This window comes from Lactuca virosa, chromosome 3 (assembly GCF_052849685.1).
Source record: "Lactuca virosa cultivar CGN04683 chromosome 3, Lactuca_virosa_CGN04683_v6, whole genome shotgun sequence".
Taxonomy (NCBI): domain Eukaryota; kingdom Viridiplantae; phylum Streptophyta; class Magnoliopsida; order Asterales; family Asteraceae; genus Lactuca; species Lactuca virosa.
The window spans coordinates 385,047,732-385,061,655 of record NC_136428.1 but is presented as its reverse complement, the minus strand read 5'-3'; positions in this window follow the sequence as shown (position 1 = coordinate 385,061,655).

Here is a 13,924-nt window from a genome sequence, read left to right as displayed (position 1 = left end):
TAGTCCTCATAGATTTAATTAGTCTCTTTTGATCACAAAATTAATTCCAAATTAATTCTTGATCAATACTAATTAAAACATATGATTTCATATTAGTATATTATAACTTATAATATATTAGCAAATCATATATAAACTTCTTTCAAGAATCCATCCTAACAAATTGTCCCGGTGATATACAATCCAAATGGACCATGCTACTCTCGGGTCGAGTACATACCAATAATAGTTATGGGCTTGGACATCTAATCCAACACTTTCATGGAGCAAATCACAGGGCTAATGACTGCATGCTGAAAAAGAAAGAGGAAAAGATGAATAAGGTTAAGGATGAGGCATATTATTCCGAAAAGCTGGAAGAAGTGAGGGAAAAGTCGAAAGGGATGTCACTGGTTGCAAGAGGAAAAGATGAGGATGAGGGCAAATACCAAATATGGTCTTCTGGCTTGGATGATGAAGAGATGTGAAATCCAACACACGGAGCCATGTTTGCGAAGTTTGAGGAGGATGAAGAAGAGAAGATTATTTGTCATTGCTTTGTTTCAACATTAGCAGACAAAGCGCCAATGACTTCAAAGGTTCGTTCTGTACTTCAATCCTTTAATATTCCTTCAAGTGCTTATAATTCTATGTTAATTGAGTTTGATGATGCTGTTACTTATGTTAAGAATCTAGTGATCTCTACTAGCAATGAGGCTAAAAAATGTAGTACTCGGTTACTAGAAACCCAAAGGATGTTGGAGGCGAAGAAGGCGAAAATAGATCATCTAGAGTTGCAAATAATGAACATTATGATTGATAGAGATAGTTTGAATGCAGATAATAGGATTTTGTTAAAGCAAAGGAATATTTATTGTAATTCTGCTAAAAGACTCTATTGTAAACTGATTGAATTGCATCATCCTAATGAGATAAGTAAAGAACAACATAGGAAGCTTCTACCATTCTTATCATATGAAAGGGAAAAAGTTGATGCAACTTCTTATGATTGTGAGATGACTATTTCAAAATTTGATAAAGTCCCCGATAATAGATATCACTACGGAATAGTGAAAATCGATGAACATTTAGATTCTAATGATCTTGTTGATATAGTTAACAAGACTTTCACTTTAAATGAACTAATCAAGATTTTGAAAAAGACTGAGAATTCGACTTCTGACCCTCAAAACAACTTTGTTGATATCGAAGATGACACTATCAGTGAAACTGAAGCAGAGGAAGTAGTTTATTGTTCTCAGTTATCTGTCATTAATGTCAAATCATTAGCTAAGGGTAAAGAAATATGTCATGATTCGAATATTAAAGTTGACAAAGACCAACCCTCTACTTCAAAAGTGTTTTACCCTGACTATGTGAATGTCAAAGATATTCAGACTGAAAGGGGTGACCTCAGGTGAATTTCACAAAAATATTTGGAGAAAAATCTCAGGCGGGATCGATGGCTGTTGAGGGAGGCCCGGTGATCTCAAGTGCGACAGAAACAGGCTACGGGAAAACTGCACACGGAGCAGTGTGCGGAGACAGGGCATCCGACCTTGGAGGAGCCATAGGCGAGGAGGAGGGCATCGGGATACTTGAAACATCTCCAAAAAAACTCATGTAAAGGCCAAGATGTCATGGGAGCTGCGTCGGAAGACCCACCAAAGGGAAAATAAGTCTCATCAAACTAGGCATGTCGAGTAATAAAGATGCGTGAGGAAACCGGGTCAAGATATTGATAGCCTTTATATTGCGGATGATAACCAATGAAGACGCACGATATACTCCGAGGAAAGAGTTTATGAGCTGCATAATCACGCAAATAAGGATACACACGACATCCCAAAGGACGAAAAGTGTCATATGAGGGCACCCGATGAAACAGCACCTCAAATGGCGACTTCATGTTAATAACCTTGGTGGGTAACCGATTAATAATAAACACGGCAGAGCTAAAAGCATGCACCCAGTAAGACGCAAGAATGTGCTCGTGAAACATCATAGCGAGCCCGATTTCCATAATATGATGATGTTTCCGTTCAACCCACCCATTTTGTCGTGGGGTATACGGGCATGATATTTGGCGAAAAATCCCATGTTTTTGCAAAAGAATTTTAACAATTTTGTTCAAAAATTTTGTACCCCCATCACGGTGAAAGGTTTTAATTCTAGTGGAAAATTGCGTTTCAACAAATGTAATAAACATCTCAAACAACATATAAAAGTCCGATTTGGACTTAAGCGGATAAAGCCATGTGAACCGGGAAAAATCGTCAACAAACGTCACATAATAGCGATAAGAATCAACCGAAGTAACCGGAGATGGGCCCCAAAGGTCACAATGCACCAAATCTAAAATACAAGCAGCACGTTTATCATTATTATAAAAGGGTAAGCGATGTGATTTCACTAGTTGGCACGGCGAACATACAACCGGTTTAGGTAAAATAGAAGACACCAAAACATGTCCAAGTTTATTTAACAAAGAAATTGTGTCAAACGACACATGTCCCAAACGGGAATGCCATAACTCAAAAGAGTCCTTCGATCCATTCCGAGCAAAGAAAGCATGCGCCACCGGTTTATTAGGAAGAAAGTAGAGCCCATGATCACATCGTCCGCGAGCTAGAGCCCGCTTCATTTCTCGGTCCTGAATTTCACAATTATATTTGGAGAAAAGAACATCCACATCATTATCATAAGTTAACCGGATAATGGCGAGTAAATTTTTCAAGAGACGGGGAACCACTAACACATCCCGTAATCGAAGTCTATTAGCAAGAGAAGAATGTCTAATAGAAAAAATAGGAAGAGTATTACCATTACCAAATTGAACCGAGCCATCACCATTGAACGGTGCGGGTTGAGAAACCGATCCTGAGGAAAACCATATGAACCGAGGCACCAGAATCAACATACCAATCCGGGCCGGGAGTATTATTGACATTACATTTGGCTAGAAAGACTTTCACCAAGTCGGTGTCATTCATGGGGGCCGAAGAGGCAAATGAGGACAGTTGCAGGCACTGTTTTGCATATTGGCCATTGGTACGACATAGTTGGCAATGATGGGAACGACGCCCACAGCCACGACCACCGCGAGCGCCGCCACCACGAGGAGCCCCACGGCCTCGCCCAACAGCTGATGAGGTGCACTCGGGAGGATTCTCGGTAGTGAAAGAAACGGGAGGTGGCGACGAACCAAGGATCGAGGTAAGAAACATTTCATGCCCCTCGGCTTGGGCAAGCAAATCACTCAAAAGGTGAGCATGATGGGACACATGAATCGCCATAGAAAAGGATTCAAAAGAGCCACCAAGACCACATAAAAACCAATGGCACTTGCTGGATTCATCAACTGCGTGACCAATGGCTGCTAGTTGATCACAAATAGCCTTAAAACGCCGACCATAATCTGAAATAGAAGCGGTACTTTTAGAAAGGAGACGAAGTTGATCATGAAGATTCTGAACTCGCTCCATAGAAGAGTTTCCGTAGGCGGACTCGAGAGCTGTCCAAACAGCATGGGCGGTGGAAAGACCCACCCCCTCAGAAAATGCCTCTTCGGTGAGAGATGCTTGAAGCAAAATGAGGGCGCGTTTGTCCACGGCTTGCCACTACACAAACTCCGGGTTTACGGTGGTCTTGTTATCAATCGTAATAGATGATGGAAGGGCATTAGAAGAGCCATCAACATGGCCAAGAAGTTGTTGATAGGAGAGGAGTGGGGTCATTTGATTTACCCATAGAAGGTAATTAGTGGAGGAGAGGCGGATTGTGATGATGTGAAGGATGGTGTTCATGGGAAGGGTGGTATCATTGGGGTTGGATGTTGACATGATGAGGCGACGGTGGTGATGGAATTCCGGTGAGAGGGGAAGAAGAAAACCAAAAAGAAGTAAAGAGGAGAGGAGGGATCAAAAGTTTAATGAGGGAAAGGAAGGGGGTTGGCTCTTGATACCATGTGTAAATGAATCCATATCAAAAGACATGGGGTTATGCTCGTTATATAGTGGAGATAATTACATATAACCCCCACAAAGAATACAAAGAGACATACAATAATTACATATAACCTACACAAAGAATACAAAGAGACATACAAATAAATGTAGTCTAATACTTATCATGAGAATTATGTGAAAAGTTAACAAAAAGATTTTGTTAAGAATTCTAACAATCCAAGGTTTTCACAAAATAACTTTCAGATAAGTGATTTTCAATCAAACAAACAAAGGACTTATCATCGTGTTCCTTATCAAAATTAGTTTTCAAATTCACAAATTTTTTTCCAAATAATAACGTTGGTTATCAAAATCGATTTCAGTATGGGAAATTCTCTCAAGAACAGATTAAGGATGCATATCAGAAGTATCTAAATGAATTCTCAAATGAAAGTTCTTTGTCAAAAGAATCAAATCCTTCTGTTAAAAAATGGAGAGAAGTTCCGACAGAAAAAGTCAGTAAGACAGAACCTAAGAAGAATAAGGTGCATGTTGATGTTGACTTTAAATCTTCGAATGATTACATTTCGATACCCTTAAATAACAATGTGGACTTAATTGATAGTCTCAATCAAAAGATCAAAATTGGATAATTGGTTCTTCGATACATCAAGCATTTTATTCTAATAACCAAGGACCCAAACAGCCTTGGGGACCTAAATTCTTTGAATGATTGCAGGTTTTGTGTGACGAGCAATAAGATGACAAATGGTATATCGAAATTGGTTGCTCTTGTCGCATGATTGGGAAGAAGGAAAACCTGAGAGATTTTCGAAGTCTGTACAATGCCGGTGTGGTGAAATTTGGAAATAACAACAAATGTCAAGTCAACGGTTATGGGAAAGTGACCAATGGGAAGTTTACAGTTAACAGAGTTGCTTATGCCGAAGGTCTTCAACACAATTTGATCAATGTTTCACAACTAGTTGTGGGAAATGGCAATCAAATTGTTTTTAATGAAGAAGGAAGTGTAATATCTAACATTGAAACAAAAGAAGATCTTCTTAAATCAAAACGAATAGGAGATATGTTTACATCAAACCCATTGTTGGTGTTCCTTCAGTTTGTTTACTTTCGAAGGCTTCCTCAGATATTAGCTGGCTGTGGCATCGAAGATTGTCACATATGAATTTTAAAAATTTGAACAAATTAGTGGTAAAAGATCTTGTTCGAGGTTTGCCTGTGTTAAAATTCGATAATTATTCTCTTTGTGCAGCTTGCGAACAAGGAAAACAACATCGATAAGGTCATTCGGTTGTGATTGATTCCAAGATTGTCGAACCTTTGGAACTTCTTCCTAATGACCTTTGTGGTCCTTCGAAAGTTGAAACACTCAAGAAAAAGAGGTACATTTTGGTAATGTTGATGATTTTTCCAGGTTTACTTGGGTATATTTTCTTCGTTTGAAATTAGAAACAACTCAAATGATGATTGATTTTATCAAACATATCGAATTAAGTCTGAAGAAAAAGGTTTGCAAAATCAAGAGTGATAATGGATCTGAGTTCAAAAACAAGGTTCTCGATTCGCTTTTGAATGGTAAAGGAATTTCGCCCAACTTCTCTTCTCCTTACACACCTCAACAGAATGGTGTTGTCGAAAGGAGAAATCGTTCGTTATGTGAGGCAGCAAGGACGATGTTGACATACGTGAATCTTCCACAATATCTCTAGGCAGAAGCTGTTTCTACTACTTGCTTTACTCAAAATCGGTCTTTTATTCATAGAAGATTCGATATTACCCCTTATGAAATCATTAACAAAAGGAAACCGAATGTAAAATTTTTCCATGTTTTTGGTTGCAGGTGCTTCATTATGAATCTTAAGGATAATCTTTCAAAATTTCAGTCTAAGGCTAATGAAGGAATATTTTTAGGATATTCTCATAATTCTGTGGCATACAGGGTGCTCAACAAGTGAACAAGGAAGATCGAAGAAACTTTTAATCTCACATTCGATGATCACTATGTCAAAAGTGTTGAAAAACATTTTGAACAAAAGCCAATCATTAATGAATCAAATTTTGAATCTGAAAGTGTTAATTCATTAGATTTTGATTCTGATTTAATTTTTGGTAATCCTGATAGGGCAATTGATTCTAAAATCCATGTTGAGGATAATCGAATTCCTGAAGCATCGAAACATTCCGAAGATTCGACAGTAATCGAACAAATTGCTGATAATCAATCGACAACAAATTCTCTGGTCTATAACGAAAGTCTGCCAGTTTTACAAAGTGATCAAGTGGAGGGGGAGCACTTGACATCTACTACTCAGGTTGAGGGGAACATACTTTCGAGGGGGAGAATAGGAGGATGAATGTTGATGTCGAGGGGGAGTATTAAGAAGAAAATTTTGTCGAGGGGGAGCAAAATGAAAATCAAACAAATAATTCTAATACACAAACTGGAACTTTTCATGATACGACTGATAATGTGTTTATTGTAGGTTCAGAGAATGATGAACCATTCGAAGATGCATATTTGGATTTCGATCCAGCATATCCTCCATTGGATAGATGGACTCGAAATCATCCTCATGAACAAATTCTTTGTGAATCACAAGCTGGAGTATTAACAAGGGCTCAAATTCGTGCAAAGAATGAGGTACTTAATACTCACCAGGAAATTTGCATGTTCAATGTTTTTCTTTTGAAAATTGAACTGAAATCAGTCAAGGCTGCTATGGAACATCCTGATTGGGTTGTTTCTATGCAATCTTAACTACCTGAATTCGAAAGAAACAAGGTATGGAGGTTAATTCCCAAACCAAAATATGTTTCTATTGTGGTTTTAAAGTGGATCTTTAAAAATAAAACTGATAAAGATGGTAATGTTGTTCGAAACAAAGCTAGGCTAGTAGTTAAAGGTTATTCACAACAAGAAGGTTAAGACTATGAGGAAACCTTCGCACCCGTCACAAGACTCGAGGCAGTTTGATTTTTTTGGCTTGTGCAACACACAAGGATTTTGATGTCTACCAGATGGATATCAAATGTGCTTCTCTCAACGGAGAACTCGAAGAGACGGTGTATGTTGAACAACATCCAGGTTTTATTAACGAAGAATTCCCTAATCATTGTTATATCTTAGATAAAGCTGTATATGGGTTAAAACAAGCACCAATAACATGGTATGAAACTCTTACAAATTTCTTAAAACAATTGAAATTTAAACAGGGATCGGTTGATCCCACTCTCTTTCGAAAGAAAGTTGGGGATCATCTTAGCTTGTTCAAATTTATGTCGACGATATTATTTTTGGTTCTACTGACCCTGCTTTGTCAAGAGAATTTGAAAAATTGATGAAAAGCCAGTTTTAGATGAGTATGATGGGGAAGATAAATAATTTTTTGGGGTTAAACATTCGTCAAAGCAGATAAGGCATATTTATCAATCAAGAGAAGTATACACAAAATGTGCTGGAAAAATTTGGAATGACGAATAGCATAAAGCTGAGAGTACCAATGGTTGTTGGAACAAGGCTAAATCCATCATTGGATCAACCAGCTATTGATCTCACATTGTATCAAAGCATGATAGGTTCATTACTTTACCTCACGGCTAGTCGACCCGATATTATGTTTTCTGTATGCAATTGTGCCAGGTACCAATCAAATCCCAGAGAACCTCATATAACTGCAGTCAAGAATATATTTCGCTATCTCAAAGGCACAACTTCGTTAGGATTGTAGGATACTTCGAAGACAGGCTTCTTCATACAAGCATTCTCAGATGCTCACTTAGGATGTTGCAATCTCGATAGAAAGAGCACAAGTGGTGGGTGTCAACTATTGGATGGGAAGTTAGTAAGTTGGCAATCGAAAAAGCAAACATATGTGTTGATTTCCACAGCAGAAGCAGAATATGTTGCTGCTGCAGTTTGCACTTCTCAAATCATATCGATACAAAGTCAACTGCGTGATTATGTAATCAACATGAAGAAAATTTCGTTGTATTGTGACTCACAAAGTGCCATTCGCATCTGTCATAACCCTATGCAACATTTGAAAACCAAACACATTGCTCTTCGTTATCATTTTATAAAAGACCATGTTGAAGATGGAAACATAGAAGTTCATTTTGTAAAGACCACTGATCAGCTCATGGACTACCTTCGTTAGAATGAAAAGCCAAAAGTGTCGAAAATATGTCGATTCAGTGGTTATTGTTCATGATTCAGCAGTTACTGTTCATAGTCAACGCTTCGACATGCTTTGCTTTCGACATCATGCTCAATGGTTTGACAAAAATCTTTGTTAATTTAGTCAATTCTTAAATTTACTCTACTTTTTTCTTTCAATTTCAATATCAAAAATACCAAAAATATTTTTTGTTATATTTTCATTTTCATTTCATATCAAAAACAACAAAAAGATTTTCATTTTTTTTGTATTTCGTTTTCAAAAATATCAAAAATACCAAAAAGATTTTATTTTCTTTCGATTTTTGTGTTCTTGTGTTTTTGTTAATATTTTCTTGTGTAGTTTCTAGCGATGATTTTTGGTGGTTTATGCTTGCTGCTTAAGGGAAAGGTATACTTTCGAATATATGTCCTAGTTAGGATGTCCCTAGAAGCATGCTGCTGCATGTCGACCCAAGCCTCCACGACTCAACGGGTTTTGAAGCCTTAATGAATCTCTCATTTTGAGGATTGTTCCCAACTAGGCTATATTCCCGTTAGTCATTGAGCTACCATACTCTACTCATTTGAACCAACCTTTTTTAATCCTAAAGTTCTTTCACGATCACACACAATGACATATGTCCAAGAGATTTCTGGTCTAAACCAATCAGAATCTAGACATATCAACCCTCTGTGTTTATGACCTAACATCATGAGACTGTGATGGAAGTGAAACCCAAACATTCGAAAAATAAGGAATTGATGGGGAACTTTGTTCCAGATATTAACTAAACTTTTGTTTCAGTACGTATTTTCAATACTCAAAATCATATTCTTTCTTTTGTAGTAATCTTGATCAAATGTCTGAAATCCACGACATTTGTTACGCAATAGGATTTAGGAATAATTTTGGTTTAAAGAATATGGTTTTTGTATGAGTGTCATTCTTAACCTTCGTTAATTCATAAATTTTCCAAAGCCTACTTGTCACTTACTACACTGGTCAAACATGTAATTTTGTTTACAAGTTGTCACTCTTATGTTTAGATGTGCTTTGTAACCTTCGTTGATACTTATCCACTGGGTACTTTCGAAACGACGACATTCAATGGTGAACTGAAGGAATTGAAAACAGTTGCCAAACAACGACATGTTATGTATTTTCAGGATGTCAAAACTATTCGAGAAGATGTCAATCAAAAGCTTGAAGAGCTAAGATCAGACATGGCAAAGGAATTACAGGAAGTGATAAAAATTTACTCTTTAATTCTTGAGAAGGTGGATATTATTGTTGGGGCTGTAACTAAACTAGCTCAGTCTTACAGTTCTATGCTTCCCAAGATGGATGCGCAGGCTGAGTTGGAAATGAAACAGTTTGGAAATATTGATGCAATGCTGGGTGAATTCAAGACTATGGTGTCGAGTTCAAGTTCTTCTTCTCTATTCACTCCTGAGTTTTTCACTCAGAAGTTTCATCTGCTCGAGTCAAAAATTCAATCCGAATTGGCTCTGCTTTCAAAATTGTTGAACTTACTTCCAACGGATGCCCCACCTGTTGTTACAGGGGTGCAAAGGGGAGAAATAAAGGTGGTTGGAGTAAGTAAAGGTGAAGGATCTTCTGGGAAGTAAAGTGGAGATGTTAGTGGTGATGCAAAAATTGTGGGAAAAGTCCTGACAACTCAAATTTCAACAACTATGCCAATGAGGAAAAATCCAGTAATTTCAACAGCAGCAACAACAAGACCTTTGGAAAAAGGGATTGTTATTGGTGGTTCAAGTTCATCTTCGAAACCCACACCCACTAAAGAAGATAAAGGCAAAGGAAAAACAGTTGTTGTTGAAAAGTCAAAGGAAGAAAGAAAAGCAGAGATTGAAGCTGAAATGGAAAAACAACGACATATTCAAAGTATTCTCAGACTTCTTCAGAATGATCCCAAAACTTTGAACAAAGGTGATCCCAGTTGATTTCATAACTATGAGAATATTGAAGCTGTGGTAGTTCTTGCAGAAATGCATGACTTTGAGAAGAAACCAAAGATGAGTTATGCAACTGATAACTTAGATTTGAATCAGCTTGATTTTCCTATCAACAAGATGATGTATCTTACTTTGCAATATCAGATTGTTGACAAGTTTGATGACAAGGAAGATTTCAAGAAGTTATTTCATGCAGTACTTGGGAAAGAAGAAGAAGAAGTGTGGTCACTCGTCAAGATAGTTCGAGTTTTGAATATATCGAAAGATGTTTTATTCGAGGGTGTACTTCAAAACTTTTGATATCATGTGATCAGGGCGAACAATTGTTGCTGACTTTCCTCTTATGAATCTGAATGAATTTATCTCAATCGCGAAGATTCTTAAGGTCAACAATGAAACAAAACTTCAGAGTACAAGAAAATAAGATTATTTGCTAGGTCTTGCTCATATATAGGTTTTCATAGACAATTATTTGGAATGTCTAGCCTTGACAGACGTTGAATTAGCTTTAACAATGGGAAAGGATATTACTGTTCCTCAATCAGTCTTTAAGAGCAAAGCTGTTCTGTAGCCTTATGATGATGGAGAGATATGCCTAAAGACTCTTGGAATAGTTTTTGTTGGAAGAAGCAAGAATGGAAGGAAAAAAAAGTTTTTGTTTCAAGCCTGTGATATTGAAAGATATATTACAGCTCATTATATGAATCCGATGGTTCGTATGAATCACTGTAACAAAAACAATGATAAAGACAAGGCTGATTTAAGGATGATAATGAATTGATATGCAACAATTAGAAGTTCGAGGCATCAATAAATCCAGATATTAATGACTTAGATTCGACACTTCTCACAAAGGGGGAGAATGTTGGGGTTCGAAAGTTGTGAGATATCAAAATTATCTTTGCTACTTGTAATGTCGAAATTTAGGATTGTATGTTTATTTTAAGGACTACTTTTATAACGAAGCTTAGATGTCGAAGTCCTTATATTTTTTTTGCTTTCAGTTTTCCCTATAAATATGAGAAGGATACTTTAGAGGTCAAGAACTTTCGTCATTGTATTCGTATTCTCTTTCAACCTCTTGTATTTAACTGGTCCAACAATTACAACGTGCCAAACAGATTATATTTAGATCTTGTGTTCTAAATCATTTCTAACTCTGATTTTGTTTGATTTACTCGATACAATCGAAACTACACCTTTGGCTTTGAGGTGGAGTGTTGGGATCCACTTGATTCTTCTTCTTCATTAAAAATCATCACAAAATCGTCTGAATGAGCAGGTTGATCAATTTCATCAACATCCAGATCATCAAGTCTAAACATCGGACTTGAGCTGATCTCTATTGCGGTATCATCAGCGTTTGAGTCATGATTTTTAGCATTTGGAGGAGGCTGAGATGGACCAGCACCATCTTGAAGATTATGAGCTTGTTGCACCGTGGCTTCCATTGTGGACATCCATTCTTGAATCCGCAGGATATCATGGACAGTTTTCGCGTTGCTGAATGCATCATCCCAGTACTTAGCTATGGTTTGGATATCCTTTTCCCATTGCTGAAGTTCTTGAGTTTGATGAGCCTTACGTGCTTGAAACGCCCTATGAAAAGCTTCATATTTTCTGATTCCGGATTCAGTACTGGGTTGGTACCGAGTCCAGGAATCGTCAGAACAGTATCCGTCAAATCCTTGAGTTTGCACCGGGGTGTCCCCTGGGTTCGTGGATCCTTGCACGTTTGCTCTCACCACGCCTAAACGACTTGTCTGTAATGGTGGCGGAGTAGGATTTCCCGAGCTTCCTTGGTCTCCTTGACCTGTTGTCAAGTGTGGCCTCGACTCGGTTTTGGCAAGTTCGGAAGAATTGCCCTGCAGTTGGTCAGGTGTTTATAGTGTTTCTGTTATAGAAAGAAGGATGGAGCACAACTCCCCAGGTTCAAAACTATGTAAGTGTGCTACCCTGGAGACTTTAGGGCATTTTGTACCAATAAGATCCTCTTGGGATTCAACTAGGGTGCTGTCTCCATGTTCTGTTGAAACAGATACACCTTTTGTATCTGAGTAGGAAGAGAGAGTTGCATCGAATAAGCCTGCAGGGGCTCCAAGGACTACCAGAGTCTTTCTAGAGATTGAGGTATGAGCCTGGTCACGAATTTGGCTATGACTAGGGGTAAGTTTCAGCTTTTTGTGTCTGAAAAGATCACTGGAGTCGTGATCAGAGCCTTTTTCAACATTGACAGGGATGTCATGAGATTCAGAGGGAGAGGGAGGAGTTTCATCTGAGGACTCAATAGCCATGGACTTGCGTTTCTTGGAGGGATTTTCACCCTTTCTTACTATGTTGCGGGGAGCTTTATTAGAGAAAACAATTTGCTTACGACGCTTGGGATTTGGTTGACAAGATTGTTCTTCGATATACGAGACTGAGGTTGAAGTAGGAACTGCGGTACTAGAAGGACCTTGGGTTTTGGTAGGAACTACAAGAGCCTGACTGGGATGAGGTGGGGAGGAATGGTGTGGGTCAATACCATCTGTAACCTCAATGTGGTCAGTGACTTCATGAGAATTGAGTCTAATAGACTCCAGGATGTGTCCAGGTAGTCTCCTAAGAGGTCCAAAAATAGATTGATCTTTGGAAGGGGTGTACCTTTTCAAGTCACGGGTGATAAAAAGTGTGGAATCGTCACCCATATCTAGGTTCACCTCCTTGTGAAGATCTGAGACGCAGAGAGATCAAAAACGAGCAAAAGTAAGTTATGTAGCATCTTGTCGAGGAGTCTCCTTCGAGATGTATAGTAGAAAGTCATCCCACAATATTTGACCGAAGTTGACCGCGTTGCCGGTGAAGATGCTCCACACAAGCTCGAGAAGCTTGATCCCCATGTTGTCTGTGCCACCTGTTCTGCCGGACAAACTTCTGATCACAAAGTGACAGATGAACTGCTACACCGTCGGTAATTGATTCTTCTTGAACTCGCCAATCCCATTCAGTTTCTTTTGGTACCTCATCTGATACAGAGTCATGATGATGTAGGATGTGCTTGGTGAGAAAAAATTGGTGTTGGGAGGAGCTCGGAGATTGATGGCTTCAAGAAACTTGTTCTTTGTGAGCACGACCAGTGAATCATCAATTAAGTGCAGGTGCACTTCTTGAAGGTTATGGAGTGGTCGATATGCAGAAAAAGCACATTTGAATAGTGTGGGGAGTGGCACGACATCAGTGAATGCATCAAAAGCACCAAAAAATGGATGAAATGGAATGAACTGGATCATTAGGCGAATTGTGTCATTGTAGTGAGGTTGATCTTCAAATACAACCTTAAAGTTGCTTGAAGCAATGGCTGGAGATTGAACCTTGATCGTTGTGTCTGAACCAGTTGGATTCGCTGGCCCTGAGGCCTTTGATTGCTTCTTGGAAAAACCATATTTCACCATTGTTAAAAGAAAGATTTTGAGGAACTTGTAGGAAAAATGTTTTGTGCAAGAAGGAAGAAGATGAAGCTTGTTCGTCGATTAGCGATTCAGAAACCGTAAAGCTTTCTTGGGAGGAAAAGAGGGTTTTTATACATCCGGATTTCAAAGTTTGTTGGAATTAACTTTTTTAAACTGTTAATGGTAAAAACCTTTGGATTTTAGCCATTATCCACCACAGAAAAAGAAAATTAAAAAAAAATAAAAGATTTGCTTGGAAACCGGGGCATTTAATGACTATCAGGCCCATGATCACACGTTGTGGAATATGTGTTGACGGGGTTTTATCCTTTGTAAAAAAGAAGATGTTAAAACAGAATTGACAGTTTGGGGGCTATGAGACATGACACAATAAACAAAAAGATTTTCTC